At 43.1% G+C, this 8,395-nt stretch overlaps 1 protein-coding gene across 12 annotated transcripts in view; it reads left to right on the forward strand.

Moving 5' to 3' along the window:
- Positions 1-8,395, forward strand: part of R3hdm2 (R3H domain containing 2) — a 124,772-nt gene that overhangs the window by 11,282 nt on the left and 105,095 nt on the right. For 11 of the 12 annotated variants that reach the window (XM_029482203.1, XM_029482209.1, XM_029482202.1 and 8 more), the window contains exon 3: positions 8,170-8,237. The exons of the other annotated variant lie outside the window; for it this stretch is intronic. The gene's annotated coding sequence lies outside the window, so the exon portion shown is untranslated. The remainder of the gene's footprint in view (positions 1-8,169; positions 8,238-8,395) is intronic. 12 annotated transcript variants of the gene reach the window in all.

Genomic DNA, 8,395 nt, shown 5'->3' on the forward strand with positions numbered 1-8,395 from the left:
AAAAAAAAAAAAAAAAAAAAAAAGGAAACTTTTGCTTATATATTGATAATGTCTGTAACTGTGTATACATATATGCATAAGAGTGTGTGTGCCTGTGCTCACATGTCTGGAAGCCGGAGGTCAACATTGAGTGTTCTCTATCCTATCCTCCTTCCCTCCCTTTTTGTCTTTCTTTCTTTTTTAGGACTTGTATTTACCAGTGCTTGTGTATGTGTACAAACACGTGTAGGAACTTGGGTTGGCAGGCAGAGGGCGCTAGATTATCTGGAGCTGGAGTGCGTGCTGTTGTGAGGCACCTGATGTGGATGCTAAACAACAGACTTGCATCCTCTGCAAGAACAACAAGCATCCTTAGTGGGTGAACCACCTCTCCAGCTCCCCTCTACTCTTACTCACTCTCTCTCTCTCTCTCTCTCTCTCTCTCTCTCTGTTTTTATGTATGAATACACTGTTGCTGTCTTCAGACACACCAGAAGAGGGCATCAGATCCTGTTACAGATGGTTGTGAGCCACCATGTGGTTGCTGGGATTTGAACTCAGGACCTTTGGAAGAGCAGTCAGTGCTCTTAGCTGCTGAGCCATCTCTCCAGCCCCTCTATTTTTTAAAATTTATTTTTATTGTTTTCAACCTTATTTTTTTGAGACAAGATAGGGCTCACTGTTTGAGCTAGGTTGGCTGGTCAACTGGTACCCAGTGTCTGCCTGTCTCTGCCTTTTTGACTCCAGCACTGAGGTTTCAGAATGAAACACTGTGCCCATATTTATGTATCTGTTGAACTTGCAACCTCATTCCTCATGTGTGTGCAGTAGGTATTTACCCACTGAACTACGTCCCCAGTTCCTATACCTAAAACAAGCAAGCAAACAAACAAACACCCCCAAAACCTAATACCAAACAACCAAACAACTTTAAACACAATTCAGTAAGAAAGGTGGGCATTATTTTGTTTATTTTAATTTTAAAAAAAATTCATTTATTCATTTATTTATTTATTAGCACTAAGAATCAAACTTAGGGCCTTTTATGTACTAGGAAAACGCTACAACTGAGATATAGTCCTAGCCATGTTTTGAATTTTTGCAAATCTCTAATATCTAACCTACCAGGCGACATTTGGATTCTCTTGTGACTGTTTACCTCCAGTTATCAAGGTGCCTTGTTTGGTTCAAGTATATGAAGAGAAGCCAGCCCCAGACATGTAGTTGGGGGAAGTCATAGTATTTTAATATCCCCTTCATTAATTAGGAATATTCTTCTCTGATACTGAACCCACAGTCAAATGGATAAATGGGACTTCTCTTCTCTTTCCCTTCAGTCCTTCCCCCTCCCTTCTTCCTTTCTTCCCTTCTGTTGTTTTGAGAGACAAGGTTATGCTGTTGGCCTTAGACTTGTGTAGCTCGCACTTAAGGTCTTCCTGCTTTGGCCTCGAGTTGGGTAATGGCGTGCGTGGGCCTGAGGCACATTGTTGGGTCTGAAAGCGTTAGTGCAGTTTGGTCCTTGATGACACTGAGATTTATTTGTCTATCTGTGGATATCTTTCTACTGGTACAGGGTTCTGCTTTATTCAATCTAGGCACTAGAGTGATTCATCTAGTAGACTGAATTAATTAGGAATATTCTAATATTCCTGGAATTTGCTGTGTAGACCAACCAGGCAGAATCACAGAGATCAGCCTGCCTCTACTTCCTAGGTGCTGGGATTAGAAGTGCAGCACAACTGGCCCACAACACAGTATTGATTCACTTAATGATCCAGACCTTCCAAGTGTTTGTCCCAATTCACGTGTGTATCTGTGGAGTGGAAGGGTTGGTGTGAATGTGTACATAGGGAGTAGAAGTATTTTCTTTTCTTTATGAGGCCCCCAAGACACATACAGTAGAGGACTGCTGGGTCTGTGTTCATTCAGAGATGAAGCAACCTTAACCCTCAAGAGACTGGAGGCCCCAGGGAGTTTAGAGGTCAGGGGGGTGGGGGTGGGGGCGTCCACATGGAGATGTGTTGGGGTGGGGAGGGTGGATGGGGAGGGGCGGGGAATAGAATATGGAGTGTAAAAAAGAATTACAAATAAAATTAAATTAAAAATTAAAAAGATTTATTTTTTTTACTTTTTTATTTTTTTGGTTTTTTCAAGACAGGGTTTCTCTGTAGCCCTGGATGTCCTGGAACTCACTCTGTAGACCAGGCTGGCCTCAAACTCAGAAATCCGCCTGCCTCTACCTCCCAAGTGCTGGGATTAAAGGCATGCACCACCATGCCCAGCCAAAGATTTATTTTTTATGTATATGAGTACACTGCAGCTGTCTTTAGACACACCAGAAGAGTGTATCTAGTCCCATTACAGATGATTGTGAACTATCATGTGGTTGCTGGGAATTGAACTCAGGACCTTTGGCAGAGCACTCAGTGCTCTTAACCACTGAGCCATCTCTCCAGCCCAGAAGTAGAAGTATTTTATACTTACTCTCTCTCTCTTTTTTTTAAAAAAGATTTATTTATTTATTTTATGTATATGGGTACACTGTAGTTGTACAGATGGTTATGAGCCTTCATGTGCTTGTTAGGAATTGAATTTTTAGGACCTCTGCTCGCTCCAGTCGGCCCTGCTTGCTCTGGCCCAAAGATTTATTTATAAGTACACTGTAGCTGTCTTCAGACACACCAGAAGAGGGCATCAGATCTCATTCCAGATGGTTGTGAGCCACCATGTGGTTGCTGGGATTTGAACTCAGGACCTCTGGAAGAGCAGTCAGTGTTCTTACCTGCTGAGCCATCTTGCCAGCCCTATACTTACTCTTCTGCCAAGTAGAATATTAAAAAGACATGAGTGTGAGCTGGAGCATGTTTGTGGGGTTAAGAGCACTTGTTCTTGCAGAAGACCTGTACCCACATGGAAGTTTACAACTATCCATAACTCTAGTTCCATGGTGCCCTACATTCTCTTCTGGTTTCTATAAGCACCAGGCATGCACATTAACAGACTTACACTTAAGCAGAACACCCATACATTAAGTAAACAAGCAAACAAATAAGCAGTGCTTCTTAAAGAAAGGTGTGAATATGTTTGATGTGATGGTTTATGCCTGTAATCACACTGCTTGGGAGGCTGAGGCAGGAGGATTGCTGTGCATTCCAGGATAGCTTGGGTAACTGTTTCAAGCAGTCAGGGGGGGTAAAAAACAAAAAACAAACAAACAAAAAAAAACCCATGAGCTGAGGGACAGAAATTGCAGCCAGCTCTCCTTAGCTGTGAGTTCCATGTTTGTGGGTTTAGCCAAATACAGCTAAACTGCATTCGGGAAATAGACCAGACACAGGAGTTCACCCCAGAGCTTGGGAGACTGAGCCGCGGGGGGTGGGGGTGGGGGTGGGATATGGTCCTGAGTTTGCTACCCTAATACACATCTAGATTGGATGATGACACGCCCGCTATCTGCAAAAAAAAGCCGAACAAACAAAAAAACCACATGCTTCAGAAAAACAAGTGTACCAAATGTATACAGAATCCCCTCATTATCCTGTAATCAATACAGTATAACAACTAACTGTCTGCATAGTATTAGAAATGATTAAAGTCCGTAGGAAAGCCGAGTGAGGTGGTACATATCCCAGCATTTAGAAGACTGAGCATTTAGGAGAATGTAAAGCCAGTCTGGGTTATACAGCAAGACCTTATGTCTCTGCACCCCTCACCCTCTTTTGGTCTATAAAAAGTATGGACCAAAGAGTATGTGTAAATATTAGACTATTTATAGAAAGGTTTTGGTATTTGTAGGAGTTGGAGGTGTTGAAGTGGAGGGTGGAGGATACTAAGAAGTGACTGTGAAATTAATTTTTACTGTTTCATTATGGATATTTTCTTTTCTTTTTATAGTCTGTTGTGTTAGGAATTGATCTGAGAGTCTTCCAATTGCTATCGGGTGCTGTAATACTGAGATACGTCCCAATGCCAATCCTTATTTACTTTTTATTTTTTAGTAAGAATTTTTTGTTTTGTTTTGTTTTTCAAGACAGGATTTTCGCTGTGTTGCCTTGACTGTCCTGTAGATAGACTGGCCTTGTTCTCACAGATCTGCCTGCCTTTGCCTCCCAAGTTGTTTAGGTAGGCCTTGAACTTGCTATTTTTCCTGTTATACCCTTCCAAGTAGTTGGGATTGCAAGCCCAGCTTTGTTGAAGACATTCTAAATTCAATTTCTGTTTGTTTTTTCTTTGTTTGGTTGGCTTTTTATTGAAAGTGTAAAAGGATGACAGTATTACTAGTAGGTTTTTTAAAGACAATGTCTCATGTAGCTCAGGCTAGGTCTCGTGTAGCTCAGGCTAGTCTTGAATTTTTTTCTATGTAGCTGAGGATGACCTTGAGCCTCTGATTGTTCTGCTTGCACCTCCCCATCCCCAGTGCCACGGTGACCGATGCCCCCCGCCATGCCAGGCTTTGCCCAGTGTGGAGCAGACCCCGGCTCATGGCAAGGAAGCACCTGGCAGCCAGCGAGTTGCGTTCCCAGCTCTATACCGTGTGTGCTGTCGGAGGTGGTCTTGTTATGTAGCCCAGGCTGGCCAGGACCAGTTATCCCCCAGTTATCAGCTGCAGTGCTTGGGTTACAGGCTAGGCCACGATGGCTGTTCAGTTTTGGTTTCGGTGCTCATGGGACGCCTTGGGTCTTGCACTTGGTTTGGTGCTAAGCTACTTCCCCGTTACATTTTGATTAATGTTCCTGCTTTACTTCAGTGAATGAGCCAGCAATGTTACCTATTGTTGCTTTTGTCTATGTGAAAAAGGCAAATAGAGGTGGGCCTATAATCCCAGTGCCTGGGGAGGTTGAAGTAGGAGGATGGCAGGATCAGGGCCAGGGAGGCCAATTTACATAGAGCCTGTCTCAGCATAAAATAGAAAGAGAGCTGGTGAGCTACCCCAATGTGGGTCTGCAGACATGGTTTAGCAATTAAGAACATTTATTCCTCTCTTCAGGCACCAGACACACATGGTGTACGTACATACTGGCAGGCCAAACACACATATACATAAAATAAATAAATCTAAAACCAAACACAGCAATAAAGTGCTTGCATAGTGTACACAAGGCTTTAGAATCAATCCCTAATTCCATCAAGACACAATAAGCGCAAATAACATCGTAGTGAGTGTTGATATGAAACCGGTTTGATCTCTTAGGTCTCCTGAAACCTCATTTTTCAAACTATTTTTCTGGAGAGATGTGTTGTGTATTCAGAGATACTGAGGTGAGAGAGGAAAAGGAATAGTTTTATTTTATTCATTTTTTTTTTTTTTTGCTTTGTTTTGTTTTTGTTTTTGTTGTTTTGAGACAGTGTTTCACTATGTAGCCTTGGCTGTCTTGGAACTCTCAGTCCTTAGACCAGGCTGGCCTTGAACTCACTGAAATCTTCCTGCCTCTGCATACTGAGTGCTGGGATTAAAGGTGTGTGCCATTATGCTCTGCATGAAATCATACTTTGCAAGTTGGCTGCACATGTTAGTCAGGTGAGAGCATAAGAACACTTGCTCAGCAACATACAATCCCTTCTCTGGCCAGTGAGAAACCACTGAGTAATTTTAAAGTGTATATGGTGGGGTGTAGCCTTCAGAGATTATAACACATGTATATTTTGCATGGACATTCTTGGCTTTCTGGTGGTGAGGAGGCCAGTGGGAAGTGCTGAGGTTGAGCACTGACTTGGTCATGTAGGCATAAAAGGCTAAGCTGCATGGAGCAGTGCCCGTGGCTGACATGGCCTTCCTGAAGCAGTGCTGACTGCAGTCATCTGTGTGTTGGCTGCAGGCTGCAACACAGCCACTGTCTCCCCTGAGGCAGCCACAGCTGTCTCCTCAGGGAATGCTGACAAGCCAAACATCAGGAATGCTCTAGACTCTTGGGCATGAAGGCATAGGCCCATAATCCAAGCACTTGGAAGGTAGAGATAGGAGGAACATGAGTTTGAGGCTAGTCTGGTGTGTTTCTCAAAATCCACAGTAGTAAGAACAAAAACGAACAGGAAAACGATTGTTAACTTCTAGTACTGCAGATTAGTATCACCTGCTTGTAAGTGTCACACTGACAGAGTCATTTGTGCATTGTTTGTTCAACCTTGTCTTTGAGACTAATAAATATAGTTTCATATAGCAATGCTGTTTTCTTTATCATTACTTTATAATAGTTCATTGCATACCCCTACCATATTTTTTTATTTAGTTGTTTCTAATTTGGATTATAATGAATAATATTACTAGGAATATTGTTGTACATGTTGTATAACATTCTTGTTATGTGAGACAAAGTCACTTCCAATGGTTATGTAGGCCTTGGAGTATTGTTAGGTTAGTAGGTATTGCCACTTTTCCAGCCATGGTAGTATAGACCTTTAATTCCAGGCGGCAAAAACAAGCAGATCTCTGAGTTCAGGGCCAGCCTAGAACAGAGAAAGTTCTAAGTGAAGAAAACTTAAAACCCAGGCACGGTGGACCATACCTTTAATCCCAGTGCTCAGGAGACAGACATGCAGATCTCTGAGTTCAAAGTCAGTCTACAGAGCAAGTTCCAGGACAGCCAAGCTTAGGCAGTGAAGGAATTGGAAAACAGAAAGCTGGTGATAATGTAATAGAACAAGGGGGCCATGGGTCCAGCCCCGGCAAGCAGCAGAACTTGGCAGTTTTAGCCATGTGTTTCTGGTTTCAGAGTCCAGAATAAAAGGGACTACTGGGACAATTGATCCTGGTTAGCTGGAGCTAAGAAATTAGTGGTAATTAAGAAAAGATCAGCATCATTGAGGTAAAAATCTTCTAGGAAGTGATTTCTGAGAGCACAAAGAAGCTGTGTTCCAGAGTTAGCTAAGGTTGAACCTTATAACGCAGCTGGACTTGCTAATGTATAAATATCACCCAGGTGGTACTGACTTTGTAGGAATGAAGGGTCATGGAGAGCAGCTGAGGCTTGGCACTATGAGAGGGCAGGGAAGGCCATTGGTGAAGGTACAGCCTCAGTTGTAAGTTGATGGCCCAGGACTTAAGGGATCATGCAAAAGAGTTGAGGCTTGGCACCATGAAGAGAGCCTATGAGAGTCTACTGGTGAAGCCTAGTTACAGTGGAAGACCCCAGCATATCAGAGACGCCAGTACTATGAGATGATCACCAAGAACAGCAAGAGCAGTGGAGTGGATCAACCTGAGCTTAGAGTGCCACGGGGGCAGAGCTAGAGAAGTGACACCAGCCCTTTGGAGGAGCCCAGAAGATCGTGTGTAAATCCCAGACATTGAAACAAGCTGTAACATTGAAGTTGCCTTGGAGACAGACCCCAGGATGTTAAAGATGCCAGAGCCATGGGATATCTGCCAAGGAATGCTGCTAACAAGGAATGGAACCAGCCCAGGAAAAGATGTTTGTTGCTGTCAACATAGATGGAAAAGGATCTGAAGGACACTTTGGCATCAGACATGGAGATGCAGAGTTTGGAGTTTGCCCAGCTGATTTCCTGTCTTGTTTTGAGGATTACAGTTAAGTGATTTGATGGATCTCAGAAGAGACTTTGAACTTTGGACTTTTACATTGTCGAGACTGCTATAGACCGGGGGGGGGGGTGCTTTTGAAGTTGACTAAATGTATTTTGCATTGTGCTTTGGCTATCTATGGCCCCCATAGCCTCGTGTGTTTGAACAGCCTGTGGGGGCCAGGGGTGGAATGTGATGCTTTGTATGGGCGTGGCCCAGGGAGTGGCACTATTTGGAGGTGTGGCCCTGTTGGAGTGGGTGTGTCACTGTGGGTGTGGGCTTTAATACCCTAGTTCTAGCTGTCTGGAAGTCAGTCTTCCACTAGCAGCCTTCAGAAGAAGATACAGAACTCTCAGCTCCTCCTGCACCATGCCTGCCTAGATGCTGCCCTGCTCCCACCTTGATGATAATGGACTGAACCTGTAAGCCAGCCCCAATTAAATGTTGTCCTTTATAAGACTTGCCTTGGTCATGGTGTCTGTTCACAGCAGTAAAACCCTAACTAAGACATAGGACTTTTAGAGAAGCTCAGGCCTAGGATCTAGGTTATAAGAAATGCAAGCAAAAGGAACTGGGAGGAGGTCTGAGGGGTGCTACTGTGGGTCTCTTGTTCATGCTAGGCTCAGTGCATTAATATTGAAAATTGGTTTTAACTTTTTTTTTTTTTTGAGGTTAAACTTGTTTCTTAAATGAGATGCCATACCAGCACTGGACTCATGGAGACTGAGCATTTATTCAGGTAATAATACTTAACATTTATGAGGTAGTTTTTATGTGCCAAGCCGCAAACTAAGTGTTATATTGTTTTTCTCACCTAGTCATCTCATAGCCCTATGAGGCTGGAAATTGTACTGTATCCATTTAATAGATGAAGAATTTTAAATTTGAGAAGTATAA

Source organism: Mus caroli, chromosome 10 (assembly GCF_900094665.2).
Source record: "Mus caroli chromosome 10, CAROLI_EIJ_v1.1, whole genome shotgun sequence".
Lineage (NCBI taxonomy): Eukaryota > Metazoa > Chordata > Mammalia > Rodentia > Muridae > Mus > Mus caroli.